This window comes from Bufo bufo, chromosome 2 (genome assembly GCF_905171765.1).
Source record: "Bufo bufo chromosome 2, aBufBuf1.1, whole genome shotgun sequence".
Classification (NCBI taxonomy): Eukaryota; Metazoa; Chordata; class Amphibia; order Anura; family Bufonidae; genus Bufo; species Bufo bufo.
In genome coordinates this window covers 609,375,772-609,390,842 of record NC_053390.1, presented here as the reverse complement: position 1 = coordinate 609,390,842, position 15,071 = coordinate 609,375,772, and the positions used below count along the sequence as shown (strand labels likewise).

Sequence of the window (15,071 nt, the reverse complement as noted above, 5' to 3'; positions counted from 1 at the left end):
ACTAGTACTATATAGTATCTGTAAGTGATCAAGACTGATCGCAATCAGATCTATATCAGTACATTAGGGTCACCTTAGGCTCTACAAAAAACGCAGTGTTCGCCCGATCAGGCCTGATCTTGTGCGCACACTTGCATTCAGTCCGCCCCACCGCAGTGCCAGAATTATTTTTTTTTAATCACTGCAAAAACACTGTAAAATCGATGCGGCGCTATATAGATCACTTTAGAGCTTTCTGGATCTTTATTAGCGGTCGCAGCTTTACTTCGCAAGCACTCCTTTTTACTAGGCAGGTGTGCTCTTTTTCCTGGGTAGTCTCAGAGAAATACCCCCTAAATTTAGTTAGCCCAAAATGTCAAAGGGGTATTCCGCTGAAGAGGCCTACAGGATTCTGGCCCTGATGGATGAAAGCGATGGGGACGCCTCACCCGCTGAATCCAATGGTTCAGAATATGAACCTGTAGACAGCAGTGGCACTCTAATCGCTAGTGAAGATGACGAGGTTGAGGTCCCTGCTATGGTCAGGCGTACCCGACCCCATGTCAGTGTTCTGCATACCCCGCGTGATGAGCCTCATTTGCAGCAGAGTGGTGCTAGCGCTGATCTTTTTTATGGTGCGGCATACACCAGCAGCGCAGCACATCCTGGACCTTCTACCAGCACTGCCGTATTCCCTGGTGAAGTGGCGAGCACCAGAAGGGCAGTTCAAGCTGGTAGGGTGGCACGTGCAGTAACTCCCCCGTCGCAGCCACCACGTTCACAGGCCCGTAGAGCCCTTAGTCTCCCAGAGGTGCTGACAAACCTAAATTGGCACTCCCCTGCTTCCGCCACACCCATATTGCCCCCTTTCACTGCCCAGTCTGGAGTTCGCGTGGAGACAGCTCATTTAGGATCAGCCCTCGAGTTTTTTGAGCTGTTCTTCACCGCGGATCTCTATGACTTTGTTGTGGCAGAAATCAACCGCTATGCCACCCAGTATATAACCGCCAATCCGGAAAGCTTCTATGCCCAGCCTTTCCGGTGGAAACCAGTCACAGTTTCCGAATTTAAAATATTTTTGGGCCTTATCCTCAGCATGGGTCTAACTAAAAAAAATTTATTGCGGTCCTATTGGTCTAAAGACCCAATACATTACATGACCATGTTCTCTGCTGCTATGTCCAGGGCACGATTTGAGGGCATCATGCGCTTTATGCATTTTACTGACAATAAAACCTGTCACCCAAGAGGCCACACTGCTTATGACCGGCTCCACAAAATTCGGCCCCTCATAGACCGTTTGTCATCCAGGTTTGCAGATGTGTATACCCCCAATCAGAACATCTGCATAGACGAGTCCCTTGTACATTTTACCGGGCGCCTTGGCATCAAACAGTACATCCCCAGCAAGCGCGCGCGGTATGGGGTCAAACTGTATAAGCTCTGTGAAAGGGTCACAGGCTATACATATCGTTTTAGGGTCTATGAGGGAAAAGACTCAAAACTGGAGCCAGTCGGATGTCCTGACTACCTGGGGAGCAGTGGCAAGATTGTCTGGGACTTGGTGTCACCCTTACTCCACAAGGGGTACCACTTATACGTGGACAATTTTTACACAAGCGTGGCCCTTTTTCGGCACTTGCATATAGTCGGAATTCAATGCTGTGGCACCGCGCGACCTAGTCGCCAGGGCTTCCCCCACTGGCTCGTTAATACCCGACTTGCACGGGGGGAGAGGGCTGCCTTGTGTGACCAAGAACTGCTCGCGGTGAAGTGGAGGGACAAAAGGGACGTTTACCTTCTATCCACCATTCACGCAGACACGACTGTCCAAATTGAAAGGGCAACTGGAGTCATTGAGAAACCCCTCTCTGTCCACGACTATAACCTTCACATGGAAGGGGTGGACTTCAATGACCAGATGTTGGCTCCCTATTTAGTGTCCTGCCGCACCAGACGCTGGTATAAGAAGGTGTCTGTTTATTTAATTCAATTGGCTGTCTATAATAGTTTTGTTCTCTACAGTAAGGCTGGGAGAACAGGATCCTTCCTAAAATTACAGGAAGAGATCATTTCGGAACTCCTGTATCCAGGAGGGTCCGTGCCCCAAGTCCCTGATGTAGTTAGCCGGCTACATGACAGACACTTCCCGAGTGTCTATCCTGGTACCCCAACTCAGCGTTCCCCAAGAAAAAGATGTCGTGTCTGTAGCAGGGCTGGAATAAGGCGTGACACCACCTTTTTTTGTCCTGACTGTCCTGACCAGCCTGCTCTATGCATAGGGGAGTGTTTCCTCAAGTACCACACACAGGTACACTATTAGTGTAGGGATCGCGTGACACAGGACAGGCACACAGGGGTCTTAGGGCCCTTCCATACAGAGCTGCTACAAAGCTCTCCTTTCACCTTGGACAAAGTACATAATGTACTTCGCCACATCTCTGGGTGATTTGCGCTTTGCACATTGTCCCATGGGGAAGGAGAGGTTTGTCCTCTAAAGGTAAAAAAAAATAAAAAATCACAGGTAAGCAAAAAAGTTAATGTTCTGTTTCAAATGTTATATAAAGTTTATAAAAGTTGATGTTAATAAATTTATTGCGTTTTTTTTTTTTTTTACCTTCTAGGTGGACCAAGCGATCAACCAGCTGCAGCGCTGATGTGCATTCTGACAGAAGCATTGCGCTGCTGTCAGATTACACAAAGTCGGTGTATGCGGCGCTGCAAGACGAGATTTCTCCTCTGCAGTAAAAAAGATACGTTTGCCGAGGCTTATGAGCTGAGGGGCGGTGTTCATATGCTTTGGCAAACATTTTTTATAAAAAATTCTGGCAATGATTTATTCATCCACATCAATTGATGTGAATGGAGAAATCGGGTTTGCCAGGGCAGACAAGCTGAAGTGGGTTTGGATGTTGGGCGGAGCTCCTATGTCCTGGCAGACGCCATTTCCCCCCTCTTTTTTTTTTGCACATTTTTTGGCAGAGATTTTTTCATCCACATTGATCGATGCGAATGAAGAAATCTGTGCCGTTCATTTTTCAAGAGGCTGAACGGAAAAAAAAATCTCATTACCCATATGATCAATATAAGGAGAATAGCAGAAACACCTAATGCTGGCCATACATGTAATGATTGTGGAGACCCTCAAATGCCAGGGCAGTACAAACACCCCACAAATGACCCCATTTTGGAAAGAAGACACCCCAAGGTATTCGCTGAGGGGCATATTGAGTCCATGAAAGATTGAACTTTTTGTCACAAGTTAGCGGAAAGGGAGACTTTGTGAGATAAAAATAAATAATTTCCGCTAACTTGTGCCAAAAAAAAATAATCTCCTATGAACTCTCCATGCCCCTCACGGAATACCTTGGGGTGTCTTCTTTCCAAAATGGGGTCACATGTGGGGTATTTATACTGCCCTGGAATGTTAGGGGCCCTAAAGCGTGAGAAGAAGTCTGGAATCCAAATGTCTAAAAATGCCCTCCTAAAAGGTACTCATTGGAATTTGGGCCCCTTTGCGCACCTAGGCTGCAAAAACGTGTCACACATGTGGTATCGCCGTACTCAGGAGAAGTAGGGCAATGTGTTTTGGGGTGTATTTTTACATATACCCATGCTGGGTGAGAGAAATATCTCTGTAAAAGACAACTTTTCCCATTTTTTTTATACAAAGTTGTCATTTTACAGATATTTCTCTCACCCAGCATGGGTATATGTAAAAATACACCCCAAAACGCATTGCCCTACTTCTCCTGAGTTCGGCGATACCACATGTGTGACACTTTTTTGCAGCCTAGGTGCGCAAAGGGGCCCAAATTCCAATGAGTACCTTTTAGGAGGGCATTTTTAGACATTTGGATTCCAGACTTCTTCTCACGCTTTAGGGCCCCTAACATTCTTTCCGATTTCACAGGGCATTTTTTACGCATTTGGATTCCAAACTACTTCTCGCGCTTTAGGTCCCCTAAAATGCCAGGACAGTATAAATACCCCACATGTGACCCCATTTTAGAAAGAAGACACCCCAAGGTATTCAATCTTTCATGGACTCAATATGCCCCTCAGCGAATACCTTGGGGTGTCTTCTTTCCAAAATGGGGTCATTTGTGGGGTGTTTGTACTGCCCTGGCATTTAAAGGTCTCCACAATCATTACATGTATGGCGAGCATTAGGAGTTTCTGCTATTCTCCTTATATTGAGCATACGGGTAATGAGATTTTTTTTTTTCGTTCAGCCTCTGGGCTGAAAGAAAAAAATTAACGCCACAGATTTCTTCATTCGCATCGATCAATGTGGATGAATAAATTATTGCCGGAAGCTCATAAGCCTCTTTTTTACTGCAGAGGAGAAATCTCGTCTTGCAGCGCCGCATACACCGACTTTGTGTAATCTGACAGCAGCGTAATGCTTCTGTCAGAATGCACATCAGTGCTGCAGCTGGTTCATCGGTTGGTCCACCTAGAAGGTAAAAAAAAAAAAAAAAAAGGCCGCAACGCAATAAATTTTATTAACATTACCTTTATATAACATTTGAAACAGAACTTTTGGAACATTAACTTTTTTGCTTACCTGTGATTTGATTTTATTTTTTACCTTTTATAGGACAAACCTCTCCTTCCCCATGGGACAATGTGCAAAGCGCAAATCGCCCAGAGATGTGGCGAAGTACATTATGCACTTTGTCCCAGGTGAAAGGAGAGGTTTGCAGCAGCTCTGTGTGAAAGGGCCCTAAGACCCCTGTGTGCCTGTCCTGTGAGATGCAATCCCTATGCTAAGTGTACCTGTGTGTGGTACTTCTGGAAACACTCCCCTAAGCATAGGGCAGGGTGGTCAGGGCAGTCAGGACAGAAATAGCGGGTGTCACGGCTTATTCCACTCTTGCTTCAGACACAAAAAAATTTTCGGGGTGGCGCTTGGGTTGAGGTACCAGCAACGACATTGGGGAAATGTCGCTCGTGTAGATGGCTCACTACACTGGTGGTTGGGGCCACGGAACCTCCTGGATAAAGGAGGTTCTCGATGATCTCTTCCTGAAATTTAAGGAAGGATCTTGTTCTCCCAGCCTTACTGTAGAGAACAAAACTATTGTACATAGCCAATTGAATTAGGTATACAGAGACCTTCTTATACCAGCGTCTGGTCCTGCGGGAGAGTAAATAAGGAGCCAACATCTGGTCATTGAAGTCCACCCCTCCCATGAGCAAATTATAGTCGTGGACCGAGAGGGGCTTTTCAATGACACTGGTTGCTCGTTCTATTTGGATTGTCATGTCTGCGTGAATAGAGGAGAGCATGTAAACGTCACGCTTGTCTCTCCATTTCACCGCAAGCAGTTCTTCGTTACACAAGGCAGCCCTCTCCCCCCTTGCAAGACGGGTGGTAACGAGCCGTTGGGGGAAGCCCCGGCGACTAGGTCGCGTGGTGCCACAGCAGCCAATCTGTTCTAGAAACAAATACCTGAAGAGGGGCACACTTGTGTAGAAATTGTCCACATAAAGGTGGTACCCCTTGCCAAATAAGGGTGACACCAAGTCCCAGACTGTCTTCCCACTGCTCCCCAGGTAGTCAGGGCAACCGACCGGCTCCAGGGTCTGATCTTTACCCTCATAGACACAAAATTTGTGCGTATAGCCTGTGGCCCTTTCACAGAGCTTATACAATTTGACCCTATACTGGGCACGCTTGCTTTGGATGTATTGTTTAAAGCCAAGGCGCCCGTTAAAATGTATCAGGGACTCGTCTATGCAGATGTTTTGCTCAGGGGTATACAAATCTGCAAATTTGGTGTTAAAGTGGTCTATGAGGGGCCGAATTTTGTGGAGCCGGTCAAAAGCTGGGTGGCCTCTGGGACGAGAGGTGCTATTATCACTAAAGTGCAGGAAACGCAGGATGGTCTCAAATCGTGTCCTCGACATGGCAGCAGAGAACATGGGCATGTGATGAATTGGGTTCGTGGACCAATATGACCGCAATTCATGCTTTTTTGTCAGGCCCATGTTGAGGAGAAGGCCCAGAAAAGTTTTAAATTCGGAAACTTGGACGGGTTTTCACCGGAAAGACTGGGCATAAAAGCTTCCCGGGTTGGCGGTTATAAATTGAGTGGCATACCGGTTTGTTTCTGCCACGACTAAGTCAAAGGGCTCTGCAGTGAAGAACAGCTCAAAAAACCCCAGTGCCGATCCGATCTGAGCTGTCTCAACCCGAACTCCAGACTGGGCGGTGAAAGGGGGAACTACTGGTGCGGCTGAAGATGGGGGCTGCCAATCAGGGTTTGCCAGTACCTCAGGGACTCTAGGGGCTCTACGGGCCTGTCTGTGCGGTGGCTGCGACGGGGGAACTACTGCACTTGCCACCGTACCAGCTTCAACTGCCCTTCTGGTGCTCGCCACTTCACCATGTTCTACGGCAGTGCTGGTACTAGGTCCAGGATGGGCTGCGCTGCTGGTGTATGCCTCACCACGTAATCCGACAGCGCCAGCCCCACTCTATTGCCTTTGAAGCGGATCCTGCGCAACCTGTGGTCTAGCAACACGGGGCCAAGTACGCCTGGTGGTATTAGGGACCTCAACCTCATCGTCCGAACTTTGGGTCAGACTGCCACTGCTTTCTACAGGTTTGTATTCTGACCCGCTGGATTCGTCAGATGAGGGTTCCCATTCCTCATCCGACTGGGTCAGAAGCCTGTAGGCCTCTTCAGAAGAATACCCCTTACTTGCCATTTGGTCAACTAAAATTAGGGGGTATTCCCTGAGACTACCTAAGAAAAAAAGCAAGCCTGTCTTACAAATGGGAGGCTAGCGAAGTACAGGAAGCCGCTGCGATTGATAAAAAATATCAAAACAGATTTTTTTATCGCCGCAGCGCTTGTGTAGTGATTGTGCAGTAATAAAAAAATATATATAATTTTGTCACTGCGGCGGGGCGGGCGTGGGTTAACGCACGTGTGGGCGACCGATCAGGCCTGATCGGGCAAACACTGCGTTTTGGGTGGAGGGCGAGCTAAGGTGACACTAATACTATTATAGATCTGACTGTGATCAGTTCTGATCACTTACAGATACTATAAAAGTACCAATGCTGATTAGCGATACGCTAATCAGCGAATAAGTGACTGCGGTGCGGTGGGCTGGGCGCTAACTGAAGCTAACTACCAAAGGGGCCTAAACTATCCTAAACCTAACAGTCAATACTGGTGGAAAAAAAAAAAGTGACAGTTTACACTGATCACTTTTTTCCCTTTCACTAGTGATTGACAGGGGTGATGGGGGGGGGGTGATCTGGGGCTAAATGTGTTGTGCTTGGTGTACTCACAGTGATGTGTGCTCTCTGCTGGGACCAACCGACGAAAAGGACCCAGCAGAGATCACAGAAGCCATTTAACACATTATATTTATAAATATAATGTGTTAAATGGCTTGTGATTCGATTTTTTTAAAGTCAGCAACCTGCCAGCGATGATCATTGGCTGGCAGGCTGGTGACGAACTTCTCCTCTAACTTTTCCCGGCCCGCACTGCGCATGCGCGGGCCGGCTATGCTCGTAATCTCGCGTCTCTCGAGAGGACGCGTTGATGCGTCCAGGAGGAATAACCCGGCCGCCCGCAGGACGCATTCCTGCGTTAGGGGTCGGGAGGTGGTTAAGTGGTTAAAGTTTATTTTTGAATTTTTTTAGAAAATTTTAAAAATTGCTTCTAAAATTCTAAACGTCCTAAAAAATTTGATTTTTTTGTACTCACAGTAAAATCCTTTTCTCGTAGTAGGCATTGGGGGACACAGCACCATGGGTATACATCCAACTACCACTAGGAGGCACTAGACACAAAAAGTGTTGGCTCCTCCCAGGTGGGCTATACCCTCTCCACAGGCACGAGGCTATTCAGTTTGTACCAAAAGCAGGAGGAGAGAGAAGAAAAGCAAGGAACCAACAACTCCGTACCGGGAAAGATCAAGAGACCAGCCCGGAGAAGCGGAAGTAAAAACATAGGGTGGGATCTGTGTCCCCCAATGCCTACTATGAGAAAAGGATTTTACGGTGAGTACAAAAAATCTAATTTTCTCGTGCATGGCATTGGGGGACACAGCACCATGGGACGTCCCAAAGCAGTTCACAAGGGTGGGAAAAGAACAGCCATGCCACCGGTTGGGCATACAGGTGCAGGAGAACCATGTGACCCAACAGGAAAAAACATGGGATGGGCAAGAGGTTCCATAACAAGGAAGAAACCTCAAGGAAGAAGCAGTGAAGACTGCCAGCACCACAGGACAAATGCCTGGAAGAAAATCCCAAATGCAAGAAGAAGGCAAAAGGGAACACCGAGCTCAGCCAAGGGCTGGAGAAAAAATTAGGACAGCACCGCGTGTTGAAACTACCTAACGCTCTAAATTGTCTCAGACCCAAAGAGTGAAAAAAACTGTGGCCAACCCCTGACAGGCCAGGGGAGAAAGGAAACAGGGAAGCACTGGAAGCCAAACGAGTGAGGGAAGCCATAGCAAGGCTCACATGTGAAGGGAGCAGGTCTCCCCTCACCGCAAGGCAGGTGATGAAGTTAAGCGCCCTATTGAAAGGTGAAAACCCAAGGCTGCTAGAGGAAACCGCCAACCCTTGGAGAATTAGGGGGTTGTAGGTAAAGGCCAGGAAAAGAGAATGATAAGACCTGCGTCCCAAAAACAGGAGACGAGGCTCGAGCCTCTGAAAACAAGATATCACTGTGAAGCGTAAGACCAGTGGAAACCCTGGGCATATGAAGTATCAGGGAAAAAAGGAACCAGATACAGGCCCAGGAAATCTCAGCAGGGACACACTGGACTGAGAGACATGGGAGTAGAAGGAGTACTCCAAACAGCCTAAGGAGGAAAGGTTCTACAACAAGAGGAGGTCCCTCAATACCAGGTACTTGACGTGGGAGGATGGGAAAAGAGACACGAATCCCAAGAGGACCACAAGGCTATTGGAACCCATAAAGGGAACAATCAACCCAGCCCCGCGCCCCCCCCCCCCCCCAAAAAAAAAAACCCCCAAAAAAACAGATTGTCATGCAGAATCTGAGTGGTCAAATGAACGGGGACAGGGACTCCAGAAAGGAGTACCCGGTTATGGGCTCACAAGGAACCAGGAGCTAAACCACCAGAAGACAAAACAAGCCAGAATATCCAGGAAAGGTGAAATGAAACTACCATAGGGGAAGGAACATTGGCCATGGACAACTAGCCATTCCAAGAATAGTGACTAGCAAACTGTATACGTTGTCCCAAAGAGGGCAAGTACAGCAGCTCGGGATGTACCACTAAATCGACAGACATCCATATGCATAAGGAATGCAGAAGTCGCCATGAAAAAGCCGGGTGAGACTACACAGAAATGTAGAAACCAGCTGCGACCGGCAAACTGAAAACTCCCAGGGGGGAGAAAGTACCTGACAGGTGCAGACGACGGCAAGGTCCAAGGGGACTGCCCCTCTGTCATGTAGTACAACTAAGCAGAAAATATAAGGGAATACCGAGAACACCTGGACCCAGAAGGAACTACGGGACCCTGTCCAATGCCAGAGCAATCAGCTGAAAATTCACCAACCAGGCAGGTGTGTGGCGCTCAGTGGTCCTGTCCCTGACCCGTCAGGGAGGACGTTCAGCAACGATAAATGCCATTGACCCCAGAAGGATTCCGTGTGGCGGAGGACATCCAGCGATGACCGAAAACTGCTGCAGCGGCCGGTGCTCACCAAGCTACGTGCCCCAACAAGGTAGAAGATCCAGTGGAGATAACTGTACTCCACCATGAATGGGCCGCTCTGTAATAGGAAACAACGCGAGTACTCCTCTATAACATGGGGTAACGCAGAGCGCAGCATACCGTAGTACCTTATAGAGATGGCAAGAGCAACCCTAGCACAAAGGCCAACAACCACCTGGCCATGGTGTAGGGAGCGTGGTTGTATGTGGACCACCCACCGGATCAGAACAGATCAGCCATATACTGGAGCTACCAGAAGTAGCACTAGACCGACAAGGTGGGGGTTGGGCTGACCCACCCCTTCCAGATATGGTAACCATGCACATGCTGAACCAGGATGGCCTGTTGAAGACGAGCACGACAGTAACGGAGTGGCAGATGTATGGAAGAACCAAATAGATAGAACCAACATCCGCAGCACAGATTAGAACCCGGGGGCAGAAAGCACCCAGTAATACAGAAACTGTATGGGCCACAGATTGCACCATAGGGCCCAGCACTTGGGGTACTACAAACACACGCCTAAAATATAGGTAAAGTGGCTGCATGTTGCCTTCTAAGGAGAGTGGAAACATAGCCACAGCATCTGGGAATGCGACAGCATTTGAAGGGTACAGGTACTCAACCTGTAAAGTAGAAATACGGCTGTGTAGTGCAGAGATACGACCAGACAGGTGTAATGGGTACAGCATCTGGAGATGGTAGAGTTACTACATTTAAGATCGGAGCAATGTGGCCGCATGGTGCACCCTAGAACCAGAGAGGTGCAACAGCTACCGCATTAGCAATGGTACCTATATTCCGCCCGGAAAGGGGAAAATAGGGCTGCACGGTACCACAAAGAACAAGACAGGTGCACACTACAATCAGGTAGGTGCAATGGCAACTGAAGGAGGCCCTCTATTTCGCCTAAAAAAAAGGGATACAGGGCTGCATAGTACACCATAGAGCCTGACAGGTGTAACGGCTGCAGCATCAGAGACGGTGCAGGAACTCTACCTATGAAGGGAGTAAGATGGCTGTTTGGTGCACACTATGATGAGGTAGGTGCAATGGCCACGGCAATTGGAGGAGGCCTCAATATCTCGTCCGGTAAGGGAGAGAAAATGGCACATGGTACACCATAAAGTCAGACAGGAGTAACGGCTACAGCATCCGGAGATGGTGCAGGTACTCTACCTATGAAGGGATCAAGGTGGCAGCTTGGTGCCCACTAGAACCAGACAGGGGCATTAAATATAATGTGTTAAATGGCTTGTGATTCGATTTTTTTAAAGTCAGCAACCTGCCAGCGATGATCATTGGCTGGCAGGCTGGTGACGAACTTCTCCTCTAACTTTTCCCGGCCCGCACTGCGCATGCGCGGGCCGGCTATGCTCGTAATCTCGCGTCTCTCGAGAGGACGCGTTGATGCGTCCAGGAGGAATAACCCGGCCGCCCGCAGGACGCATTCCTGCGTTAGGGGTCGGGAGGTGGTTAAGTGGTTAAAGTTTATTTTTGAATTTTTTTAGAAAATTTTAAAAATTGCTTCTAAAATTCTAAACGTCCTAAAAAATTTGATTTTTTTGTACTCACAGTAAAATCCTTTTCTCGTAGTAGGCATTGGGGGACACAGCACCATGGGTATACATCCAACTACCACTAGGAGGCACTAGACACAAAAAGTGTTGGCTCCTCCCAGGTGGGCTATACCCTCTCCACAGGCACGAGGCTATTCAGTTTGTACCAAAAGCAGGAGGAGAGAGAAGAAAAGCAAGGAACCAACAACTCCGTACCGGGAAAGATCAAGAGACCAGCCCGGAGAAGCGGAAGTAAAAACATAGGGTGGGATCTGTGTCCCCCAATGCCTACTATGAGAAAAGGATTTTACGGTGAGTACAAAAAATCTAATTTTCTCGTGCATGGCATTGGGGGACACAGCACCATGGGACGTCCCAAAGCAGTTCACAAGGGTGGGAAAAGAACAGCCATGCCACCGGTTGGGCATACAGGTGCAGGAGAACCATGTGACCCAACAGGAAAAAACATGGGATGGGCAAGAGGTTCCATAACAAGGAAGAAACCTCAAGGAAGAAGCAGTGAAGACTGCCAGCACCACAGGACAAATGCCTGGAAGAAAATCCCAAATGCAAGAAGAAGGCAAAAGGGAACACCGAGCTCAGCCAAGGGCTGGAGAAAAAATTAGGACAGCACCGCGTGTTGAAACTACCTAACGCTCTAAATTGTCTCAGACCCAAAGAGTGAAAAAAACTGTGGCCAACCCCTGACAGGCCAGGGGAGAAAGGAAACAGGGAAGCACTGGAAGCCAAACGAGTGAGGGAAGCCATAGCAAGGCTCACATGTGAAGGGAGCAGGTCTCCCCTCACCGCAAGGCAGGTGATGAAGTTAAGCGCCCTATTGAAAGGTGAAAACCCAAGGCTGCTAGAGGAAACCGCCAACCCTTGGAGAATTAGGGGGTTGTAGGTAAAGGCCAGGAAAAGAGAATGATAAGACCTGCGTCCCAAAAACAGGAGACGAGGCTCGAGCCTCTGAAAACAAGATATCACTGTGAAGCGTAAGACCAGTGGAAACCCTGGGCATATGAAGTATCAGGGAAAAAAGGAACCAGATACAGGCCCAGGAAATCTCAGCAGGGACACACTGGACTGAGAGACATGGGAGTAGAAGGAGTACTCCAAACAGCCTAAGGAGGAAAGGTTCTACAACAGGAGGAGGTCCCTCAATACCAGGTACTTGACGTGGGAGGATGGGAAAAGAGACACGAATCCCAAGAGGACCACAAGGCTATTGGAACCCATAAAGGGAACAATCAACCCAGCCCCGCGCCCCCCCCCCCCCCCAAAAAAAAACCCCCCAAAAAAACAGATTGTCATGCAGAATCTGAGTGGTCAAATGAACGGGGACAGGGACTCCAGAAAGGAGTACCCGGTTATGGGCTCACAAGGAACCAGGAGCTAAACCACCAGAAGACAAAACAAGCCAGAATATCCAGGAAAGGTGAAATGAAACTACCATAGGGGAAGGAACATTGGCCATGGACAACTAGCCATTCCAAGAATAGTGACTAGCAAACTGTATACGTTGTCCCAAAGAGGGCAAGTACAGCAGCTCGGGATGTACCACTAAATCGACAGACATCCATATGCATAAGGAATGCAGAAGTCGCCATGAAAAAGCCGGGTGAGACTACACAGAAATGTAGAAACCAGCTGCGACCGGCAAACTGAAAACTCCCAGGGGGGAGAAAGTACCTGACAGGTGCAGACGACGGCAAGGTCCAAGGGGACTGCCCCTCTGTCATGTAGTACAACTAAGCAGAAAATATAAGGGAATACCGAGAACACCTGGACCCAGAAGGAACTACGGGACCCTGTCCAATGCCAGAGCAATCAGCTGAAAATTCACCAACCAGGCAGGTGTGTGGCGCTCAGTGGTCCTGTCCCTGACCCGTCAGGGAGGACGTTCAGCAACGATAAATGCCATTGACCCCAGAAGGATTCCGTGTGGCGGAGGACATCCAGCGATGACCGAAAACTGCTGCAGCGGCCGGTGCTCACCAAGCTACGTGCCCCAACAAGGTAGAAGATCCAGTGGAGATAACTGTACTCCACCATGAATGGGCCGCTCTGTAATAGGAAACAACGCGAGTACTCCTCTATAACATGGGGTAACGCAGAGCGCAGCATACCGTAGTACCTTATAGAGATGGCAAGAGCAACCCTAGCACAAAGGCCAACAACCACCTGGCCATGGTGTAGGGAGCGTGGTTGTATGTGGACCACCCACCGGATCAGAACAGATCAGCCATATACTGGAGCTACCAGAAGTAGCACTAGACCGACAAGGTGGGGGTTGGGCTGACCCACCCCTTCCAGATATGGTAACCATGCACATGCTGAACCAGGATGGCCTGTTGAAGACGAGCACGACAGTAACGGAGTGGCAGATGTATGGAAGAACCAAATAGATAGAACCAACATCCGCAGCACAGATTAGAACCCGGGGGCAGAAAGCACCCAGTAATACAGAAACTGTATGGGCCACAGATTGCACCATAGGGCCCAGCACTTGGGGTACTACAAACACACGCCTAAAATATAGGTAAAGTGGCTGCATGTTGCCTTCTAAGGAGAGTGGAAACATAGCCACAGCATCTGGGAATGCGACAGCATTTGAAGGGTACAGGTACTCAACCTGTAAAGTAGAAATACGGCTGTGTAGTGCAGAGATACGACCAGACAGGTGTAATGGGTACAGCATCTGGAGATGGTAGAGTTACTACATTTAAGATCGGAGCAATGTGGCCGCATGGTGCACCCTAGAACCAGAGAGGTGCAACAGCTACCGCATTAGCAATGGTACCTATATTCCGCCCGGAAAGGGGAAAATAGGGCTGCACGGTACCACAAAGAACAAGACAGGTGCACACTACAATCAGGTAGGTGCAATGGCAACTGAAGGAGGCCCTCTATTTCGCCTAAAAAAAAGGGATACAGGGCTGCATAGTACACCATAGAGCCTGACAGGTGTAACGGCTGCAGCATCAGAGACGGTGCAGGAACTCTACCTATGAAGGGAGTAAGATGGCTGTTTGGTGCACACTATGATGAGGTAGGTGCAATGGCCACGGCAATTGGAGGAGGCCTCAATATCTCGTCCGGTAAGGGAGAGAAAATGGCACATGGTACACCATAAAGTCAGACAGGAGTAACGGCTACAGCATCCGGAGATGGTGCAGGTACTCTACCTATGAAGGGATCAAGGTGGCAGCTTGGTGCCCACTAGAACCAGACAGGGGCAATTCTACAGCAATTGAAAGTGGTCTCTATATCTCGCCCGTAGGGAGAAATGTTGGCGCATGGAAGACAATAGAGCCCGCCAGGGGTATTGGCTACAGCATCTGGAGATGGTGTAGGTACTCTACCTATGAAGGGAGCAAAGTGGCTGGGAACAGACAGGTGCAATTGCTACGGCAATTGAAGGCGGCCTGTATATCTCGCCCGGAAGGGAGAAATAGTGCCGCATGGAACACCATAGAGCCAGCCAGGGGTATTGGCTACAGCATCTGGAGATGGTGTAGGTACTCTACCTATGAAGGGAGCAAAGTGGCTGGGAACAGACAGGTGCAATTGCTATGGCAATTGAAGGCGGCCTGTATATCTCGCCCGGAAGGGAGAAATAGTGCCGCATGGAACACTATAGAGCCAGCCAGGAGTAATGGCTTCAGCATCTGGAGTAGGTGTAGGTACTCTACCTATGAAAGGAGCAAAGCGGCTGGAAACAGACAGATATAATTGCTTTTTACTCACCAACCTACAGGAGGCGTTTGCCTGAGCTAACAGCTTGCCTAGAACAGGGACCC

General features: G+C 48.8%; 1 protein-coding gene across 9 annotated transcripts in view; it reads right to left on the bottom strand.

The window, feature by feature from the left end:
- The window catches only part of KIAA1109 (KIAA1109 ortholog), a 307,652-nt gene that overhangs the window by 12,221 nt on the left and 280,360 nt on the right, over nucleotides 1-15,071 (bottom strand). The window lies entirely within an intron of this gene.